Genomic DNA, 24,962 nt, shown 5'->3' with positions numbered 1-24,962 from the left:
ACTGCAACTCCGCATCAAATATGCTAATACAATTTCAATGACGAGATAGTTCAAGTTTAGAGAAAGTCCAGGTTTAGAATAGGTCCAAATAAGAGAAAGTCCAAATGAGAGGAAGTCCAACTTTAGAGGAAGTTCAAATTAAAGGAGTTGTACTGTATAGAGTTGTTGATATTAATATCGCGATAACATCAAGCTGGATTCATCTAGGACATTCAAATGTAAACCGTGTTTAGTCGTCATATTGGATTTCACTTTGTGTGATGGAAAACATAATTTTAATGAGGTATAAATCAGAAAAATATAAAGAGGCACTCAACTCTGCACCTAAGACTTAGATATTTCATTATGGAAGGTTAAACGGTCCAAAACCAAAGAAGGCGAATCTGATTCGTAACTAATACAAAATGATTAGATATCCTAGGGCTGTTTGATTAGAACCTATAAAAATGAACAATGAAAAAATTATTTCCTTTCACATTCGTATTGGTTTGGACATATAACTTCATTTGTTCTCCTTTGGTAGTCTTTCTATATAACTACATTTTTCAATAGTATTCTTGTTTTATGTTTAATACTACTGTAGTGTAAAAAGGAGGTCCCCACTATTATCAAATACATTGTATTATTTCAAAACAACAATGATTATATATGATTTACTCCTATCCATGCTTGTTTAAAGAGAAAACCTGAAAGGTAAACACTGTACTTAAATGTCGAAGGTCTCTCTGTACAGGGGTTTTCGTGGACAACCTGGCATAAGGATATGTCGACTATAATTTAAACCCGACTAAATATTAAAAGTAATGTAGTATTCGAAGCTAAAATAAGATACAGTCACCATACCTATCCCACGCGGTTTTACGATGAATGGTATACATTCTCCAAGTGATGTTGCCGATAATAACGTCTACAAGCTGGATACTCCACCAAACTGGATGGGTTTTTGGAATTCATTCAGACCAGAAAACTGCAATAAACATATGCTATACTCACATTGTTAAAATATCAATTAATTAGAGAAATTAATGCTCCTCACTTTTCAACTAACCTTATGTTTAAGAGAAAAAGGGAACCTTTAATGGAATATTCTAATGTCAATGTCTGTTAAGTAATAATCATAGGTTAACCCCATAAGGTACTCCTTCTCTTAAGCGTTAAGACATTATGTTGAGCAAAGATGGCGGTTGTAATTCAATTCGGCGAAGAATCACGATCTCGAGTGTTGAGTAATTCTTAGTAATAAAGATGGCGGCGAAGAATCAAGGTAGACTCGATTTCGATGATGAAAGCTTCGACTGAATAAAAGAAAACTAAACACCAGCAAAGCTAGTATTTAAAATTACGTTTCTGCAGACTATATGTATACGACGCAGGATTAACGTCCCTGAAATAGAACAGGAATAACATGGGCAGGCTTCGTGTTTTTTTTTTCTTTTACCTATGAGCAAATTAAAATATATAGACAGATAAAGCACTGTACCTTTTTCCATCGAGAAGAGGCAGGTAATTAGGAAAACACTGTATTAATTCTTGCACACATATATATTTTATTTTTAAAATATTCTCTTTTTCTTTAATTAGAAACATGTGAAATTATTCAATTAATGTTCTTAAGTAATATCAATTAGGTAACTCAAACATACGTTGATAAACATATCGCAGACAATTACTTTAGCAATTAAAGGAATCAAGATAAGATATATAATATGCAATGTATGTCTGTTTGTCAGTGCCCCCTCTCTCTCTCTCTTTATATATATATATATATATATATATATATATATATATATATATATGGGGGGTATATACAGATATCTATAAAAGTGAAATTAACTGTGTGTGTTTTCGTGTCTGTGTGTGCACATTTTCCTACCAAACTACTCTGTCACTTTTCAGTCTACAGACTCGATATTTGACATAAAGATTATTGAGATTTCAAAAAATCTTTTTAATTGGGTTTCGGCTAGAAATCTTGCTGTCAAGCGGTAAAATTCAGCGATTTGACCTTTGGAAAGTTTACCGAAATCCTCCGGCATTTTGCGTCCAAACTCTTGAAATTTTAGGTTACTTCAATATCTATCAAACTTGTAAATTTGATTTGAGCTTAAAATTGTAAATGTTAAGAGGTCTGGGGTCAAATTAAAAAAATCACCGTTGTAGTTTCTAGCAAATTACTAAATTTGGCTGCCTTGGGGTCAAAGTTCAAAAGATTTGACCTTTGCGGTCTTTAGCAAACTATTCAGCCAATTTTGTGTCTAAACATTTTAAATTTTACATAAAGACTATTCAGACATGAAACAAGCTTAATAATCAGTTCTGGGGCAATGATTTGACTGCCAAGATCTCAATTTTGGGTCTAAATACTTGTAATTTTAGTTGTAGATTACTTGGACATGAGTCAAACATTTATATACATATATATATATATATATATATATATATATATATAAAATCATAAACAGTACAGAGGGCCCTAGCAGAACTGGGCTGAACTGCTAGTATATATATATATATATATATATATATATATATATATATATATATATATATGTGTGTGTGTGTGTATGTATATATGTGTGTGTGATAAGTGTGCGTGTGTGAGATATATATATATATATATACGTGTGTGTGTTGGGGGGGGCGGGTCTATATAAATGTATATGAACATCTAGTGTTTGAAATGTTCCCTTGGTTTTATGTGTGTTATTTATAACTCTTCTAACATCGTAACTAATAATGTATGCAGGACAATCTTTTACAACACGATAAACATCTGTATTTGCTTGGTCAAGACAAAAGAAAAATCTATCTTCTTTCATAGTGGCGAATAGGTCTCTCCCTCCTCTGATTTGTGTCTTGCAGTTCTGAAACCGATATCTGTCTCCGAAGTAACAAGAAATATTCTGTTCATTTCATATAAACCGTGTTATCGACTACACATCGGAGTTGTAAAACATTGTAAGTTCTACGTTTTGCTACAGTTGCGTTTCGTCCAGCTTCAAAACGCGGAGACGATATCTTCCGTGCGCTTTGTCATCTCTCTTTCTGACTCTCCTTTTACTCGAGTGTACGGGCATTTTATCAACTACTATTCTCATGAAACCATTAGTACACGTAGCAGTAAGACCAAGTGATGTCATCACTAAATCCTTTTTAATTGTTTATGTTTAAATGTTCCACGTAAGCATATGAAGTACATTTCTACCATTAATATTTTATTATTAAATTGGCCTTTTCATCGCGATAATTTTTCTTGCATTCTACTTTTCAAACATAAACAACGATCATGCAATAACTGTTAGGTTACTTGAACTTCACTGGCTCTTTATTGTATATAATTATATATGTTACATTAAGTATTTTCTTTGTTATCGTTTCGGTAGATTCATCTGAGAGTTTTATGCTTGAACCGTGTCATCGTCGCCATTTTAGATTTCATTCTTCGTGGCTAAAGTTTGAATTTAATGAGATTTAGACGAGAATAAAATGGAAACAAAAACCCAGCAAAACTGCACCTGAGCCTTAAATATTCTATGACATTTATAAAAGGAAATGAAGTATAAAAAAAATACTTAAAACTTTTGTTAAAGCGTAACTTAACGAAAACTATAAGATACCTCGAGCTGTGAGATTAGAATATAAAAGAAAAGTAATTCATTCACCAATGACAAATAATATAAATTTTGCACTACGCGATCTTTTTTGTATCATAAATAACAGAAAAGTACAGTAATTTTATACGAGTAGTTATATCCGACGTTTCCCGGGATGTAATAAGGATCAATAAATGCTTGACACTTTTACTGGATGACTCTAATAGGGTTTAGATCCGTTGCATAAAACAAAAGATAAAACCGCAATAATTAACAACAGCGCGCATAGAAATGAGAGCTATAGAAATATGAATCAATTTAAAGTTGCATAATTAACAAAGAATCACCAGCCAAGAGGATAAGTAAACCTCGTTGAAAAGCATAAGCGTGTTTTTTTAAAAAAAGTTGTTCTCTCAGACAAAGCATATAAGCGTAATGTGTTTGTTTCATGATATATTTAAATGCCTCGATAATCTTGCGGTTAGAGAAACATAGGCAGGAAAAGAATTAGAACAGTCATCATCTGAGGAATGAGTGTGTTGCAAAAGAAAATACAAGGGAGAGGTTCCAAAAGTAATCCCTTCTATTTTTATTCTGCCAGAATAGATCAGATGAGATTGAAGATTGTATTGTTATGATACTTGAGCTTATAAAATCGAGATCTGAATTCGCATCTCTCTGTTGCAGACATTGCCGATTTGAGACTCTAGGAAAGCAACCCCTGTCATGGATTTTCCTAATAAAGAGAGATGTGTTATTGAACTCCTAGAAAAATGCATTGAAAATTGCAGTGATTATGTAAATAACTAAATTCTGGGGTTCAAAATGTATTTAAGTTTAATGTAGACACTGCCGTTCACGTAGTTCTTGAACGTTTGAATTTTAAAAAATAAGAGACTACTTTTAAAACGATCCTCGAATGAAGAAAGCGGCTTAACATACCGATGCACAGTCATGGTTTATTACTGGTAAAAGTGCATAGAGAATGGTGGTTACCATATAAGAAAATTAGCTCTAGAGTAAAAAGAATCTGTAGCTTTTATGTTATCAGTCCAGTCTTCCTAGATTTTCCACTTTTTTAATTTAATAACAATAAAAGAAAACTTTACTTTTAGAATGACTTTCGTAGTTCATTATCCAGGACTTTCTACCGTGGAAGTATATTGCCGCTTACGGATAGATAGGAGATATTAATGTCGAAAAACAACATATGTTTGAGAGAGCAAGTAAGCCTGTAATCACAAGGACACGATGATATAATAATCCCCAGGAGAAAGTTGACCAATATATTCATGATGCCTGGATCAGTTGGGATCACCGGAGAAAAGCGTCATGATCACGACAACCGCCACGGGGAACTTTGATCCATATGTTACTTGTATTTTGATGAATGGAAATGGAAAAGTTTGTCAGATACAAAACTAGCCGAAAACAATAAACAAAAGGCAAAAAGAAGGTTATGAGGTCACATTGACAATATAAATGGGCAAGCGACATAGTCGAAAGAAAAGAGTCGGAGTCATGAAGAGCGAAAGACAGACTGACAGAGAGAAAAAGAGTTTGAAAGCTATCCTAATCCACGTATCCCTCACCGTGATCTGATGTGTGGTTGTCATTTGTACTTTACAAAGTGTAAAATAAACAAAACCATATTTGAAATCGTTAAAATAATTCACTTGTATTCATTGATAACGACATTATCTTTCGTCGATACAACCGAGAAAACTGATAATCACAGATTCATATATATATATATATATATATATATATATATATATATATATATATATATATATATATATATATATATATATAAATGTTTGGAGATACAAAATTTATATACAGTTTCTCTTTCGGCTATCATCTCATCAGGAGAAAATCGATAGCGAAACTTCATCCTATTTAATTTAAACAATATATATATATATATATATATATATATATATATATATTTATATATATATATATATATATATATATATATATATAACACATGTTCCATAGGTTTATTATAACTTATTCCGTGCATGTAAATCTAAGACAATCATTTCTGGTGAGTTTGTTCATAACATGTCGGGAAACGGCTTGCAATCGCGGCGTAAGCGTCGGTTTACATCTGATTGACCGTCTGATTCAAATGCATTGACGTCTTGGCTGCTCATCCCAATGGATGGTCAAATAAATATATGTACTGACAGATGAAAGTTGGCTTCGATGCACGAGTGACAGCGTTGTGGTGAACTGACCGTTGAGCACGTCGGCAAATATGAGCTGAAATAGAGACGACTTGGCAAATAAAAACGAGGAACAAAAGGGAATAATCACTGATGCATATTAGTTGATTTTCAGATGGCTACAAGTGACGAACGAGAAGCAGATACTCAATAACTATGTATCCACAAATCTCCATCTATATCCACCTATCTATTTATCTATCTAACTATATACTTATGTATTAATTTATCTATTTATATGTCCGTTTTTCTATCTGTCTTAAACATGGCACCTGTATTCATCATTATTTATATCATTCTAAACTTGTCAATATATATTCCCGTACTAAGACTTATCTAGCTCACATATTAATTAATAACATACACACACACACGTATATATATATATATATATATATATATATATATATATATATATATATGTATATATATATATGTGTGTGTGCATGTGTGTGTATGTGTGTATTATTATTTATTATGTGAATAAGATTTTTGTATGGAAATATATATGTAGAATGTTAGAATGATATAAATAATTTAATAATGTATAATTGATGTAATGGAATAAACTAACATCCCTTCATAGATAAAATGAACTATGGATATGTTGACCCCCTCACGTGGCTGAAGCGGAAGGACAAAGACAGGAAGAGAATAAGTAAATAAGAAAATATGTCAAGTACCTCATATTTAACATGTATTCCCTTGTAAATAATCCCCTTTGTCTTTCACCCATAACCCCGTGTTTCTTGCTGTATTCTTATTTATAGTAAGGATATAAAAATAATATAAAATAATAATAACGTAACATATATAATAATATATATAAAAATTAAAAGCGTATATATATATATATATATATATATATATATATATATATATATATATACAGGGTAAACCAACAAATACGGGCCCCAACTCTAATTAGGCCCCGTTTCTTAGTGTTTTGTCCGAATGAAATGAAACTTTGGTCAAAACTAGTTTATTATATTCAAAACATCACATGAAAACACTAGGGTCTGTGGCCTTTTTTTCCTCCGTTCTACAGCATATGTTCTAGATGACCTCCATTTAGCATTTGTTTTTTTGTTTTTTTTTGTCAGCCTGTAATAACATAGATATTTAAATGAATATATGTGTATATAAATTATATATAAAATTAACATATAAAATATAATAACGCACATGTATATAAATTTACGTGTATGTATGTATGTATATAAATATATATATATATATATATGTGTGTTTTGTGTGTGTGTGTGTGTGTAAGTATAATTGGACGCCGCTCGGTATGTCTGATCGTAAAACACTATTAAATACGATATTGTAATGAATATATATCAAATATTTATAAATCGGTATTAAAATATGCTTAAATATAATATTTTAATGCGTTCGGTTTTCGTATTTCTTATTAAAGAGCCAATTCTTGAGTGGTTTTTATATTGTACGTCATATGCAGTAACAGATTCAAAAGTTTAAAAATGAAAAAAAAAAGCTAGAATCGAACTCAAAACATTTAGCGATCAAGCCTCAGTCGTAACTGTTCGAGCTATCGACAGATAGATAAGAAACATTAAACAGAAAGCGTCTTAAAACTTATAATATAGACGTGAGCAGTTGCAGATATAACAAGTTTAGTCGACTTATTCTTGCGAAGTTCAAATATTTTTGTAATTATCACACATTAGCATACCACACATATAGAGACAACGTAATTAAAAAAAAACTGACGTTTTTGCTGTTACGAACACCGCCAATCCGGAAGTGACGTATGTTTAAATTAAGGCCAGACAATCGGAAGGAGAGGATGACTTAAAAAAATATCGGCGAAAAAAGCGAAATGATTGTTGTGTTTTGTCACCATCATGAGTGGTACATGACTATTTTTTTTCTGCAGTTTTTTTTTTCTTTTACGTCTTGTGCTTGTTACAGTGCCTTTGTCGTGGTTATTTGCCTTTATGTGTTCTGTGCTATATATTTTCAAACTGGTAAAAGGTTTCCTGGACTTCTGGTCGGGAATGTTCAGCCCTATTTTGTCCTGCCGATGAACGGTCCAGAGTACCTTACTATTCCCCGTACGCCAATAACTTTTATTAGATTCCTACTATAAAATATATTTTATAATCAGTTTTCAGTATCTACTTATGTAGTTTGTCAATTTTATGCTTTCATTTCCGTTGATTTGATGATGTGTGCTTCCAGATGTTGCAAATGTGTGAAGTTTTCCTTGCCTAATGTCTTCATTTCTCCTTGCTTGTGTAATTTCATAAATTCTGCGGCTCCCAGTTTCCTAGTCTTATAACCAATCGTGCGCACGTTTACCTTCCGAATTCCATTCAGATATCCTGCCCGAAAAAAATGGTTGTATTTATTATTGCCTCTATTTATTTCTATATATTTTTTGTTTGTTTCATGTGAAAAGTTTAAGAATGTCCATATACAGCAGATTGTTTATTCTTTCGTCTTTGTGAGTAAACTTGTATCCGGTTTGGCATTTTCTTAGTATATAATTAAGTGCCACCACGGCCATGACGAACAGTAGTGGTGATAGGGAATCTACTTGGAACATGTCTCTCCTATTTTATCTCAGTTACGAGTAGTATATATCAGCTCTCAATTAAGGTCTCCATATTCTCATTGCATTTTCAGTCAAATTGTTTATCTTATCTGTATTTTTGTACATCATCAATTGTTTTATTATCTATACTTTGGTATGCTTTCTTCTAGTCGATCCATGACATGGCTATGTTCTTTTTCTACATCTTTATTATCTTCCACATCTTCTGGTTTATGTATAGTAGATTATGCGGTCTTCTTTTTTATTTTGTCATCGTTTTTGTTTATTCGGGAAGTAGTATATTATTATAAGGGTAGTAATAAATTTATTCCGTCCAATTGACTGTTACGATTTTTCACATGGTTGCTAATCAGATCCGTCGTTGCACTTTTTGTTGTCTTTTGCATTAGTGTGCTGCTAATTCTAGTCATCCATTCTGGTACATCTTTGAAAGTTTTTTATTAGCCTTTCACGTAGTATCGTGATTTTTGAATGTGTGTATTCTATCGATACCTTGTGCCTTTGAATTTTTTTAGTGCTGTCGGGAGTATTTCCTTGTTGATATCGTTTTCTGTCTCTTCCACGTTTTATTGTAGCTTTTTCCTTCACGTACTTGAACTATTTGGTATCTTTCTTGTGGTTTTGTCGTGCTCAAGTAGCTTTCTTTCTGACGGGTCCAGCTGTTCTGTTTTTGGTCTTCTCCCGTTTACGTTTTGTAAATAAAATTGTCATACGATTTATAAAAGACCTTGTACTATTCGGATTTATTTGATGTATTATTATTATTATTATTATTATTATTATTATTATTATTGTTATTATCATCATCATCATCATCATCATAATCATCATTATTATTATTTTAATGTTATTATTATTATCATTATTATTATTGTTATCATTATTAATATTATTATCATCATAATCATCATCATAATCACCACCATTATTATTATTATTATTATTATTATTATTATTATTATTATTATTATTATTACTAGTCTACCCTTGACCCGTTGGGTCAGTATGTTATATTAGCTATGGAATTCGTGTATGAGCGTGACACTTGTGACGTAAAGAAATAGTTTTTTGTTTTTTTTTACATAACAGAAAAATTTCTATGCAAGGATATTAAAATGAAAAATCACGGACGGATCACTTAAACATGAAAAATTAATCCTCCCTATTCGTGTAAAGTTACCTATTTTACTTAATAATCGCTCAAAATCGAAAATTATTCATGATTATCCTACGAATCGAACGCCGACGAAAGTCATTTAGCAGCAAAAACGCACATGAACCTACCGATAAAAAATATAAAAATGAAAAACTCATGTTGGAATCCTTCAACCAAGTTATAGAAACTTAAAATCTAAAAAAATAGTAATAATCAATAAAACCTGAAGCAAAAAAATAAAGCCTAAATAAAGAAAATAAAATAAAACTAATATTAAAATAGATTAATAAATGTGTCAACAAATTCACCGTTCTCGCACAACTATTTTGTATCTAGAAATATAAACAAAAGTAAAAAAAGAAGAAAGGAAGGAAGGAAAAGGGACAGATAGAGAGTAGTAGTAGTAGTAGTAGTAGTAGTAGTTGTAGTAGTAGTAGTATTGGCTTTCTTACAATTCTTCTTATGTTTGTCAACGGGTTAAAGTTGTTTAGTTGTAAGAAAATAGCGACAGTATAGTTGTAATAAAGAATAGTAACAAAAACCCCCACTCTTCCCATGTTAAATAATAATTTTTAAATAATAACGTTAATATTTCAGTGCGCAGGTCAAAATCTGCAAAATAAGCGATTTGTGTGTATTTGTTTACGTTGCTATGGGTTAATTTTTATGCGCGCATGCGCAACCGGACGTCGTAAACTAGAAAGTGGGTTGCATCACTCGTTTCAAGGTCATTTGAGTTTTATAATTATATAGATTATTATTATTATTATTATTATTATTATTATCTGCATTATTATTACTAGTATTATTATCATCATTATTATAACCATTATTATTATCATCATCATCACTATTATTATCATCATCATCACTATTATTATTATTATTATTATTATTATTATTATTATTGCTATTATTTTTATTATTATTGGCTCACATGAAGCTTTCACACACATCAACAACCGGTCTGTGGTGTTGTCTGGAGGCTGAGTGACAGCAAGTCTCCCCAGACGTCCAGTTCTCTCTACCTCTTTCGATAGCATTTGCAAATGAATTTGCAGCATTGCAACAGCCTCTTACCATTGATTTCTCGCCGGCAGTGGTCATTGGTTTATACTAGAATTTGAGTGGCACTAAGCCTCCCCAAAGTCCGAGTTCTCTTTGCGCTTATCCAACCGAGGTCTGGCTGGCGCTCTCTCCTCTGTCTTTCTGTCCTTGTTGGCCCTTCTCAGCTCTTTGGTGTCATTTTTTTCATTGGGAGGAGCGGTGGTGAAACTATGGGGGAATGCATGATGGGGGTGTAGAACTTGTAGATATGCAACTTAGGTGTTCTTCATTCCCTGTAACGCTTATTCGTTATATTGTATTCTTGTATTATTCTCCGCATTCAACTGGTTTCCTTAATATTTCAGTCGTTTTCATTATCGTTAGTCGTATTTTTGCAGTTATTCTTCTGATTCCAATTTCTGACATTCTTTTTTCGAAGTTTTTCGGAATTGTTCCTAGTGCTCATACTATTATCGGTACTATTTTGATTTTCTTCATCATCCAATATTATTATTATTATTATTATTATTATTATTATTATTATTATTATTATTATTATATCTGTTAAATAAATATAATATGAACCAGAATTCTTGGACCAATTGTTAAGACATTTTAAATGAAATAATTTTAGTTTTTTCATAAATTAAACGTATGAGAATTTTAAATTGGATCCCCCGACATCGCGTAGGACACAGTCACAATCTTTTTTTTTTATAATGACAAACGTGGGGTTCCTTTATCTTTGCTTAATTTACGTGGTTTTCAGGTCCCCGTCAATATCTGTTTTTTTCTTATTTGTCAGTTATTATTTTCTTGCATTTTATTCTAGCAGGGAGACCCAACGTTGCCCAGAATTTTATGAAGATTAACGAATGTTTCATCCTCTCATATATTATTATCGAAATCGGTACGATCGCCCATTTTCAATGGATTGATTGTCTGTTCTTGTTGGGACTCATGCGTTTCTGCGGGGAAAAAAACTTTACAATGCCTTCCCGAAGTTACTTAGCTCGCAATATATTATAGTCTACATTGCACCTAAGCTAACAAACTGTGGATTTTATAAAATTATTGTAAATCTAGATTGTTTGAATTAAAGTTTAAAAGGCAGAACTCAAGTAAAACAATTCAGTTGTGGTGTAAGCAGAAACATTCCTTTCGAAAGCGCCTCTGTTATATCATATAATTATGCTGTTTATTTTATATGTCGGCGCCTTCTGATTGTGTGGTAATAAAAATTCTCAAATGCATTTGTAATGTTAGGCTTTATAAGGCGTTAACTTTAATCATAATTGCATGTTCCTTCTTTTATTAGATTTTTTTCGAATATGGAAAACAAAACTAATAATACTGCTCAGCATATAAAGTACATTTGTCTGAAATTTCAAAACTCTCGGTTCAGCGGTTTAGGAGTCTTAAGGGAACGAACACGCACAAACACATACCAAGTTCATCCCAGTTTTATAATAGTAGAGATAGGTTGTTTTTTTCTCACGTCTTCCTCATTTATTGCTAATTTTATTTGGCTCTGTTCGTTTTACTCTATCGTTACATTCGATTTAAACTAGCATGGGTGTTTGGAAGGGGGCTGCTGGTAAAAAAAGGCATAGTATGAAGGTAGGATCGAACCCGTACCGCGAAAAAGGAAAAAAAATGTGAAAAAAACGTGGCATCTTTGCCGTCGCGTTCATCGCGAACCCCGAAGTGACAAAGGTTTAAATTAAGGTTAGTTAATCAAATAGAGAGCATGGCTTTGGAAAATGTCGGCAAAATGCGGCCCCTCCTTGTAGAAAAGTGCTCAGTTGAGTATGAGGGAATTAAAGTTTTTATCCAATATTTCGATATTTGTCATCCGAAAGGGTCGAGCTTCAAAACAACACCAATCTACATGTTAATCCGTCGTATCTACCGAAAGTTTTAGGCACACATGATGATTGCAACGTCTTGCCAGACGAGTGCCACTCCCTCAGACATTTAAAATCCATGAGCCCAAATGTCTGAGGGAGTATCTATACAAATATGATGTTAAAGAGTCTTAGCTTTGTACGACAGCTAAGTCTTTCTCTCTCTCTCGGTTCAAAATGTTGATATCCAGCAACAAGCAAGAGCAAGATAGCCAGCAACAAATTAAACTGAAGACCAGCTTAATGCGGGTACTGGTCTTCCGCTTTATGTTTTTTTTTAAATCAGAGATTTGCTTCTCCTAGAAAGGTTGCCTTCACCACGGGGTGGAGAGGGCTCCCGTAGGCATACATACAAACATACATACATACATTTAAGCAGACAGGTGAGATTAATATTATAGATGTTTCTTCCTTTGTCTTGTTTTAATTTTTAATTTTAATGTTTTTTCTTTAAATATTGTAATATTTTCCTCAATTTATTTAATTTTGTATTGCTTTTGTTTTATTTATTATTTATTGTGATTTAAATTATTTCGTTTGATTACATTCATTTTAAAAAATTTTTTTGATACAGTCATGCACCTTTTCTTTTCTCTCTTTTTTTACAGTGTCATTTTTTCACACTTATTTTCTATTTATTTCTATTGTCTTCTATTCACGTTGGTTCTTTTTTGTGTGGTTTTCCTTATTTCATTATCGTTCATTTATATTTTATTCTATTGTGTTCCTTTTCAGCCCATTTGCCTTTTCCTCGCTTCCCCATAAAGAATTGGTAAACAAGCCAACTATTCGTCAAGAACACCTCAGACCGAGCCCATTATCGACTAAAGCAAAAATAAATCAATGTACCCCAAAGACATACACGAGAACTACAAAAGTTCAATGGTTATGCCAAAACCAATATAACCAACTCAAATAAGCAGAGCCCCTCATCGATCCTAGTCTGGAAGAGCAGATATATTTGGCATCATGGAATGTCACGAAATGGAAATGGACACTCATGTTATTGTATCGCAAACTGCTTCCGGCTATGAAACTGTTGCAACAATGTTTGTCCATCAAAGTATAGGTCATAGTGTGTGTAACCTGGGCCGCGAAAACTGAAAGTACAGTGTCGTGATGGGCGGAAATAATTTTCCGAATAAAAGCAGACTTCATCCTTACATGTTAAGTAATGAGAAAGCCATTTTAAAAATAGAAATAGGCGACACGAAGTGACGTTCGAAATTATTATAGGAGCGTATACACTAGAGCTGCGAAAAAGGTAAGTCCTTGAAACGGCGTAATAGAAATGGGGGGGGGGCAAGGAAGCGGAAAAAGAAATGGGAAAGGCGTAGGGGTGAATAAGAAGAAGCTAAAATAATAAATAATCCTATAAACTCAAATGCAATATGGATGATAACTAAAATCGAATATTACATCTGGTGCTATTGAACATTGTTTTGTAATCGTATTATTTGGATTCTTCCGACTAGTATTCTCACCGTAAGTGTCATTTTCACAACGTTTTTGTCTATGCAACCTTTGACCTCCTTCAGATGTATCTGGTCGAACTCATACATGCTACCCCCACTTAGTAAACAAATGGTGTCGTTCGGAATTCTGTCCAAATATCCGATTTTGACACGACCATTCCCGAGCTACATCTGAAGATACATCTGAAGAAGGTCGGAGGTTACATCGACCGAAACGTTATGAAAATGACACGCAAGATAAGAACAGTATACCTAAGAATCTAAATAATACGAATGAATAATGCTAATCTCAAATATTCAGAAACGTAATGTTGTTTTGTATTATCTTTTATTGAAGGTAGTGAATCAATTCTTAACATTTTTTATAACATTCAGATTTCAACATATATTAACAGCATATAAATTAATCGTAAACTTATGCATAACTTATGCATAGTCGCTTTCGAAAACGTGCAAACATGTATAACTCTCTTATTTGTGACGGTGTTTCATCTAGCTATAACCTTCATCTTTTCAATATTAAGGCATCTCCTTTTTTGTGGTAACACTATAACATTCTTGTTACCACCTTACATCAAACTGTATCACGCTTTGTCTGGAGCACTTTACATACTAAAAACAAAACAAAAACTGACTGGCAACGAATTGGACTTTGGCTTAGTCGCAAGAAAAATGTTCACTTTCGAAAACGCAAGATTCTCGCAAAGATTTAATATGCATTGATATGAATTTATATGCGAAATCGACCCCTCACATACATAATACGAAAATAATGCTGTTGCTTTTATTTTTATTTGGTACCGTATAGTTTTCTTGATCGTGTTGGTATGTATATGTACAGGGTGGAACGATAAAGTTATCGCCCTACATTAGACGACATGTTTCTATTTCTGTTTTTGATTTTCTTTTCTTTTTTTTTGTTACGAGCCATTTACTAGTCACGAGTGGTTTACAAGTCCCAAGAGGTATAAGAGCCTTCTATCATGTCTGAAAGTGACACAATATTCAACGAACGATATCATGGTTGGTTGGTTGCTTAGCAACCCTCTTCAGGTTATTTAATGCCGAATCCAGTGATTTTGAAGAACAATTTTTTAATAGAGCATATTTGTTTTTTTTTTGTTTTTTTTTTTAGTCGGTTTCTATTTAACCCATAGTTGGGACCCTAACAGGTACTACCAATCAGGGTCAGAGTGGACCTGGGAGCAATGGAAATTAAAGAATGTACAACTCATGCTCTCTGCAGATCTATGTTATAAAAATAGAACCATTGCTAGCATCATTAAAATGCAAATCCGGACGGTTCAACTCTTGTAGGCACAGCTCAACACATCGGACGATCATTTCCAGCCACAGTCATAGTCTTTGCTGTGGTTTCAAGCGAGGGCCACATCATGCCACCTCACACATTCACAATCGGTTTGAAAGTCAACACAAAAGTGTACCTGGGTATGCAATCAGATAGCTACTGACAGATTCTGGTTGTGGCCGCAGGGCACGGTGCCGGCTCACAAGTTCACATAGATTCAGGCTTGGCTTCAGATGGAGTGCTAGGCCTTTGTATCTTTCTCTCATTGGACCCGCTCCTCCACGGACTTTAACCCGCTGGACTACTTCATTTCACCATACATTGAGAACATTACCAACATGACATTCCACAACACCAAAGCCAGCCTGATTGCCGCCATCCGCCGAGTATTCGCCTAGCTCACGCTGGCGCTTATGGAAAAGCATGCTTCCACTTCCGAAATCATATCGTGGCGCTGATTGAGGTTTGATTGAATACAATTAAGCTGTATTTCAAGTTAACTGAATTGATTGGTTCAATAAAAGTTGGGCAATAAAGCTATGGTATTGTTTGTTTTAGGATGAGAAATTTATCGCACCACTTCTGTACGAAAAATAGTTAATTATCACTTTGCAGTCTTACATATAAGCATAAATAAATTAACATAAAGCTGTAGAAAGAAAGCACTGCACAATCAAAAATAATCAGAAGTAAATTGTAAAAGGTCCTCGTCTAAACTGACCGTGTTTTTGGTGCCGTTTTAAAATCTATTGCTATGGAAAACAATAAAATCAAAATCTGCACGGTTTACGTGCCAATGACAAAAAGAAAATATCAACACCGAAAATAACACATATCGATATACTAATTTTATATCTAAAAAATCAAATTAAATATTATGTCTAAACTTCTTGCGACAATCATACAAGGTCACCAGGAAAATACACTTCAGGAACAACTTCAAACGAAATGTTAAATAACCTTCCTAAATATGTGGATGCGGTATAGAAAAAATTCAATTCTGCTTTAAAATAGCGTAACACTGAAAAAATCAACTATCGTGGAATTTCCATGGGTTCTGCTAGTGTATATTTATTTCATTTACCTCCCTGTAAAAAGTCACATTTTTTCTTATTCAAAAAATATTCCCAAGCTCAAATTTATTGCGTGATCATCCATATCCAAGTACCTAGTAGACTGCTTTCAGCAGCGTCGGTCTTGTTGTTTTTTACAGTGTCGGCCACTACGTTTACACAAATTGTACAGCCATGATAATCTCGGGAATACAAGTAAATACGCTAGTTTCCCTTTGCTTGCCGTCTTCATTCGGGGGGGGTATCTCCCTAAGTGAGTTAAACGCGCCCCAAGATACCAACCTGGAAATGTCTATGACTCGTCGCGGTACATACAGCGCCTAGCACTATTAAATAGTCACCCATCTGCTACTAGCCAGTCTCATCGTTTCTTTACTTCTGCGATCTGGGTAGAATCGGTGTGTCAACGTGAGGTTGCCTACTTTAAAAAATATAAAAATATACATACTACAATTAAAATTTTACGATTATCTAGAAAAAAATGTCTTAAAGACTTGCAATTATTGAACTTTCTATTAAATATCTGTTTCGTTCCGAGTACTATTTAATAGCTTTTGCTGTGGTATGTGTTTGGAGATAAAATAACTGACACACACTTGCATTGGTCTCCAATGCTTCTTTTAATGAAAGATTTTTGTATTAACATATGATTCCCCGTATTACTTGTCTGCAATCATTTACAATGTCGCTTCAATAGGTTTCCAGACGCTTTTTTACCGGCATTTTAAACCGTCTACGATACTTGAATATTCAGTATATTTTTCCTATGAATCTTATAAGATGATTGGCTAATTTTTATGATTCCAGGTTCATGTGAACAGTTTCAGCAGGAATTGGAATATGTCCTACTAGAGTCTGATTGTCACAGCTCGTGAATTTAAAAAAAATGCAATCTGGACGTAATGGCAATTTAGAAGGATCACATGCATTAACACTGTGTTTTAACTTGGAATGAAAAATGCCACAAAAACGTATGGAATGCTTTAGACTGTTGTCGGACCATCTTTATGAATCGAGCATCAGTTTTTTAGTGGCATAGGAGATTAAAGGAATGCAGCAAGTCTGTGAAGGATAATGAGAGGTGTGAAAGGAGTAAGTCCCTCAGAAGCCTAGAGTTGATTGGCCAAATAAAGAATTACATGGACAGTTGTGTCTATAAAATAGAATTACATGGACAGTTGTGTCTATAAAAACAATAAGTGCACAATTTCATGTCAGTGTCGGTTCGTTGGTTGGTTGTTTTCCTTTTACGGCATATCAACCCTTTTAAGGTTATTTAATTCCGAATCCAAAGATTTTGTAATAAAATTTTTTTTAATAGAATACATTTGTTGTTTTCAAGTCGGTTTCTATTTAACCCATAGTTGGGACCCTAACAGGTACTACCACTCCGGGTCAGAGTGAACCTGGGAGAAATGGCAATTAAAAGGGTGGCTCCACCCTCCCCAAAGGCTGCAAGCTGGGGGCTCTCCACTGGATATAGTTTAAGGTCATATCCAGGACCAGATGTCAGTGTCGGACCTGCGCATATACTTATTTGTAAGGAATTGAAGATGAAAAAGGTTTGCGCGATTGCACCTTGTCTATTTGACATCATGACAGTTCCTTCCCCTCCTTATAGTCCAGACTTTGCTCCCTGTGACTTTTGGTTATTCTTTAAGCTCAAGGAAAACCTTAGAGGCAGTCGTTATGAGACAATTGAGGGGGTAAAAAGACTGCAACAAGAGTTATAACCACGCTCGCAAACAAAGGACTTTCCAGAAGTTGTTGGACCGTTACAAGTGCACTACAGGCGGAAAAAAATCACCTCTTAATGGGAGCATAGCTTCATGTTTCTACTATCAATAAAAATACCCATACTTAAAATGTCTGCAAACTTATTGAAGGCTTTTCTTGCCATTAAATTTAACATTTATCGTCAGCTGTTACATCGGTTTGTCGTAGTGATCAGCCATATATCTCTTCTTATGACTATTGACTGTTTTCATTCATTACAGAATATAAAAAAATAGATAAAATCAGTCGCTATCCTCTTTTATGTCGTTAGAAATTTATTAGTCGACGTATTCAAAATGTGTCTTTAAATATAAGCTAATAAATGTATCATACTGGTGGTAAGTCTACTCATAAAATGATCGCTATTAAAGTATTAGAACTTTTTGTCGTTTTAGGCTATCGTATCTGAGAATGACCAGGTGGAAAGCTCTGCGGCAATGCCAGCGTGCCAGCTGCTTGCTTTTCTGATGGAGAGGATTACGTCGCGGAATGAAATGATGATAAAGAAACGCTAACAGTTTGATGAAGACGCGGTTTGTAAAATACATAAATAAAACTAAACAGCTAGAATTGGTGGAAGAAAACGAAAGAAAATGCGATAACGGATAGAGGGAAAATGAGGAACTAAATAGTAAAATGAAATTATTAAAATATACGGGGGTGCGATTAAAAAATAACGTAAATAGGATTACACAACAACAACAACAACAATAATAATAATAATAATAATAATAATAATAATAATAATAATAATAATAATAATAATAATGATAACCAGCAGAACATGTGGAAAATCCACGGTAGTTGAAAATTCTTTTTAAAACATTATAAATAAAATTAACAAAAAAAAAAAAAACGGTGTAATTTAAAACAATTTTTAGCAAATTTTAACCTTAAAACCTGAAAAAAAGATTTACAAAATGAAGATTTTTAAAGGAAAATTCAACAAACAACATATTGGGTTTTTCTTCTAAATATCTTTTATATAAATGTTGAGGGAGCAGATGTAAATACACTTGCACCTTTTTAAATTTAAAAAAGAAACTATAATAAAAACATACTGTCAACGTGACTTTTTTAATTATAAAATAAAATAGCCAATTTGAAACCGTAAAAAGACGGACATGCATTGTTTTAGAAATGTGTTTGAGACACAATGTTTTTATGATTTTTAACTGATAGAGTTCGACTATAAAGGGAGGTAATACGATTCTCATTAATCGATGTTTGCGATGATGATTGTCTTTTGTGACAGTGGACGTACGGACAAATAACTTAATATTTAGATGATAATAATAATAATAATAATAATAATAATAATAATAATAATAATAATAATAATAATAATAATAATAATAATAAATCAAAATCCTCACCTTCCCTGCACTTTTTAATTGCTATACCTAGCAACTCAACCAATAAAATATGGCTTGGCCTGTGTGCCTAACTAAAGAAGATGACATATTTTATCATAATTGTTTACTTTTTTTTAAGGATAGATTTTAAACTCTTCCGAATTAAGGTTACCAATACTACAATCTAAAAGGTTATGGAAACAAAAAGCTACATTCCAAAAATTTATTTTAAAATTTACATTTTTATTAAATTAGACTTTTTACACATGATCAAAATTATAAGAACAGAGCCCAAAATTCTATTAAATTTTACAAAAAGTGTATGGAACGTGTATGAAAAAAATTCAACAATTAAAATTAAATAATGAGTTCTACCTCCATTGCTTTTGATGACTTCAAAAAATCTTTGGGACATGCTAGAAATAAGGGTTTTCATTAAGGTGCGGGATATCCTGCTCCAGTTTCTGAAGGCGGCTTCACGAAGTTCATTTTTTGTTGAATATTGTTTGCCATTTTGATAAACCTCTCTTGTTATCCATCCCCAAACATTTTCACTTGGGTTCACATCCGCTGAGCATGCAGGATGCCCCAAGAGATTGACTCCATTTACTTGTGGAAAGTTCAATGTCCGTCTTGCAATGTTGATTGCAGCATTATCCTGTTGGGATAACCATCCATCCCCACACAAACGATGACCCTCCATCATCTAAGAAGCTTTTTGTAGCATGCTAACATAACCAGCTGCTGTATGACAACCCTCTAACACCTGGAGCTCCATCGTCTCTCTGTCAGAAAAGGCGCCTCATACCATTACGGACCCTCCATCGCTATGACGTATGGAAAAAATCAGGGGGCATGTTTTTGTCATGCCAATGTCGCTGGAAGCCATCAGAACCATGTAAATTGATTTTTTTTTCTCATCAGAAAACAGGACTTTCCTCCATTTCTTAACGGCCCAGGTTTGTTATTCACGGCCAAATCTTAAGCAGTCCACTTTGTGACGTGGGAGCCATCGAGGAATTTGTTTACGCTTTTTTTTTCTATGCCTTTTTATTGTAAGTGTCGTCTGATGGTTATTGGACTGCAATCAGCATCTGTAACCGCCTTAATTTGACTAGAAGAAAGTCATTTTTCATTCATAACAACTCGTCTGATTCTCCTACTCAATGCAGGAGAAATTTGGGGGGAGGGGGGGGCTTCCAAAGGATTTTGCTTTTCCATAATTTTCAGTGTACTTTAGAAAATATCAAATAACATTTTTACTGCGATTTGCCTTAGCTGCTATCGCACGCTGTGACAAATCTTGCTTATAGAATCCTAGAATTCGAGAGCGCTCCACTTCGGTTAGTTTTCTTGCTTTAGGTATGGTAACACCCTTACACAGTGATTGCTAATCTTTAACTGAACTAAAAACTTTAGAATTACCATAAATCTAACAGTTTATGTCCTTGGTCTTATAATTTTGATCATGTTTAAAAAGCCTAATTTAATAAAAATGCACATATTTAAATAACATTTTGGAATGTACCATTTGTTTCGATAACATTTTAGATTGTAGTATTAGTAACCTTAAGTCGGAAGAATCTAAAATCGATCTTTGAAAAAAGGTTTCTTTTTTAAGATTTTTAAGTGGTCATAAATTTCTGATCAACAATTCTGTATGTATGCATGTATGTATGTATGTGTGTGTATGTGTGTATGTATGTATGTATGTATGTATGTATGTATGCCTAAAACGGTCGATAGAGGCGACGAATTTTCACAAGATCGGTATTGTTTTGAAACTCGAGTCTTTGGATGGCAAATACCGAAACGTTTCTGAATTTTGGAGATAAGGATTGGTTAGATGTATTATTATTCGGCGGACTACTGTTCTAATCTTGATTGTGATTTTCACAACGTGTCGGTCTATATAACCTCCAACCTTCTTCAGGTGTATCTTGTGGAAGTTGGGAATGTTTCTGTTGAACTCGGGAATTTGGACGAAATTTCGAGCGGAATCCTTTATTTACTTCACGGCGTAGCGTGCTCTTGTTTCGTCAGCCATGACTGGACATAGGTCCTAAGTAATTTGAAAATGTATATTTCGGTCGCCCACACTGAGGATTGAACCTTCAGGAGAATATCACTTTTACAATTGATTTTTCCCAGTACCTTGCGGACTCAGTGTGGGCGGCCGAAATATATATTTTCGAATTATTTAGGACCTCTATCCAGTCATGGCGGACGAAACAAGAGCACGCTACCCTCGTGAAGTAAATAAAGGGTTCCGCTCGAAATTTCTTCCAAATTCCCGAGTTCGACAGAAGCATTCCCGAGTTCGACAAGATACACCTGAAGAACGTCGGAGATTATATCGACCGAAACGTTGTGAAAATCACTCTCAAGATGAGAACAGTAGCCCGATGATTAATAATACAAATACCGAACAACATTCGTTAAAAACATTAAACCCTCACCCTCAACTGGGCACTTTTCTACAGGGAGGGATCGCCTTTTTCGCCGATATTTTCGAAAGTTATCCCTTCTTTTCAATTGACTAGCCTTAATTTAAATCTACGTCACTTCTGGTTTGGCGATGGACGCAACAGCAAAATCGTCACATTTTATTTTTTCACTTTCTTTTCCTCCTCTGCGGTACGGTTTCGAGCCTGCCTACTACAACTTTTTTTTTTGCTCGACACATACCTCCAAACACCCAAGCAATGTTGGGCACTCAGGCTAGTTAATTATAAGCGATACAAGTTTAAGTGATATTAACCCTATCGGCACACACCCACCTATCTTCATTTGCATATTTAGAAAGTTTTTGTCTTCCAAATATCTTCTACTATCTCAACACAAGAGAACTTGATCAAATAAAATGTAAAAAAAAGCATATGTTTTCTATCGCATTAGTTATTTTTGGTATAAGATGTAAACTTGTAAAATTTCTAGACGTTCTGTTATCAAAATCAATCGCCTACGGTGGACATGAACTCTCGTCTGATATCGCGTTAGTCTTGTTACTCACGTTCCACTGTACTTCCTGTTCGTTTTTCATTCTACTTCAATTAACCGTAATATTTCTTTCAGGAATACGCATTTTATATTTCTTCGTATTTTGCACAATAAAAAAAACATCACCCCCTTTCTACGAAGCAATGTTCTTATTATCTCTGAGTTTGTTTTTTAATTAAGGATTCATAATAATCATAATAAACAACACATTAAACTGAAAAAAAAATAATTGTATCCAAGAAAATGTGATTGCTCTTTTTATTTCTACCTGCTTTAAATATTTCATAATTTTCCTTTCTTCCCCCGCGTTCTTCACCGTTTTCCTTACATTTTTTTTTTAGTTTATTAAGTCGGTGTAGCAGTTAGTTTCGCAATCAATCAGTATGTGCAGTGTAAGGTAGAAATACCAAAAAATAACTCTCAACTACATACTCTACACACAGAAGATGACTTATGGCCTTCTAATTGCGCTTAACCAAACAAAGAATCTATACAAGTTTTGTATAACATATATACATGTCAAATTTAAGCAATAAAAGTATTTTTCTACGTAGATTTTCTTTTTTTTTTTTAGAAACATCCTCAAACGAACACTCGGATATATCGTATTATTTGGATTCATCGGACTACTTTCCTCATCTTGAATGTGATTTTCACAACTTTTCCGTCGATATAACCTCCCAACTCGATAATATGGGCCTAATTTCGAACGAAACACTTTAATTTTTCACGGAGGTAGTGTGTTCTTGTTCCATAAGCGATGACTCGACAGTCCGCAAGGATCCGTGGTGCAGTGATTTGAGTACTTGGTAAAATCAATTGTAAAAAGTGATATTCTCCTGAAGGTGTAGTTCTCTCTGTTGGCGACCGAAAAATGCAATCGCGAATTATTAGGACCTCTATCTAGTCATGGCTGACGGACCAAGTGTATGCTATCCCGTGTAGTAAATAAAAGGTTCGGTTCCAAATTCTGTCCAAATTTCCGAGTTCGGCAGAAACATTCTTCAGTTCGACAAGATACCCCTGAAGATCGGAGGTTACATTGAGAGAAACGTTGTGAAAATAATACTCAAAATAAACACAGTAGTCTGAAGAAACGAAATAATATGAATAGCCAATGCCCATCTCAAAAATTCATAAACTCTAATATTTATTGTACTCATAAAGAAATCACCAAGATATTAAAAAAGAGATCTCTTTATGATTGAGATCTAACTTTAGTAAAATTTAAAATGGCTGGCATTAAAAAAATCATAAATGAAGTTAAGATATTTACGCAATTTTTTTCCAAAATGAAATCGGAAATCCTGAAATTGTGTAAACAAAAATATTTTCATCACTAATTCTTACTGAGTGAAAAGCTACTTAAATATGTTGTAATATATTCCGATCACGATCGCTACTAAAAACATGTACTACACCAGTTGTTTTCAGTGTTATTTTATCTATTTTCGGTGAGATATTTTATCTTGCAAAATTTCGAGACGTTTTTTTATCACATTGTACCCCCCTCGGATACAGGAAACATCGTGTGATATCTTTTTTATTTTTATTTTCCTATTTTTTTTATTTCATTTAACTTTTCAGTTCCTGTTCTTTGGAATGCCTATTTCTTTCTTTCTTATTTTCCACCTTTTTTTCTCTAAATAGCTTAAAAATATATATTTGCCACATTTGCTCTGGTTTTCATCTATGTCTAATTTTTGTCGGCACTAGTCCCTCTGTAAATTCATATTAGTAAAATATATTTTAATTCTCTATTGCTTAATTATGAATTTCGAAAAAACTATGTCGGTATTGACAGCCCTATAATATAGATACTTTGAACGCCAGCAATTATTATTGGTTACACTGGCAATAACTAACAGCGTTACATGCAGTATGGGTGACAGTAAACTTCACAATATTCAAATAGTATCCGCTACATAACAATTGCCGATAGTCTTGTATTATTGCAGTTGTCGCCTGCTCTTAAATTCTGAATAACATTCTGTAATTATTGGGCTTCTTTGAACTTAAGCAACAGTAAACCACCCTAATGGATGCTAATAGTACGCCACTTTTTCTCTCTCTCTATTGACAATGCCTGTGGTGTCAGTCGAGGTTGGTAACTTATTTTTATTTGATGCTGTAGTTGTCGTTGTTATTATTATATATATATATATATATTAATACGATAGCGTGTGTGTTCTTTTGTGTGTCACACTTACATTCGGGTTGTTTAATTGCTATGTTCTTCTATTTCTTGTCATAAATAATTTTACCAAGCATTGTTCATAATTTTGCTTTCAGTTTCAACTACACCTGAAGGCACTTAAATCACCTACTTTTTTTTTTATAAATAATTTATCAAGAATTCTTCACAAGTTTTGGTTTCAGTTTCGATTATGGCTGAAAGAACTCAAGTTATATATATATATATATATATATTTATATATATATATATATATATA

The sequence above is a fragment of the Euprymna scolopes genome, chromosome 22 (assembly GCF_053919585.1).
Source record: "Euprymna scolopes isolate OS-2025 chromosome 22, ASM5391958v1, whole genome shotgun sequence".
NCBI classification, from domain to species: Eukaryota; Metazoa; Mollusca; class Cephalopoda; order Sepiida; family Sepiolidae; genus Euprymna; species Euprymna scolopes.
Note: the sequence above shows the minus strand (reverse complement) of the source record.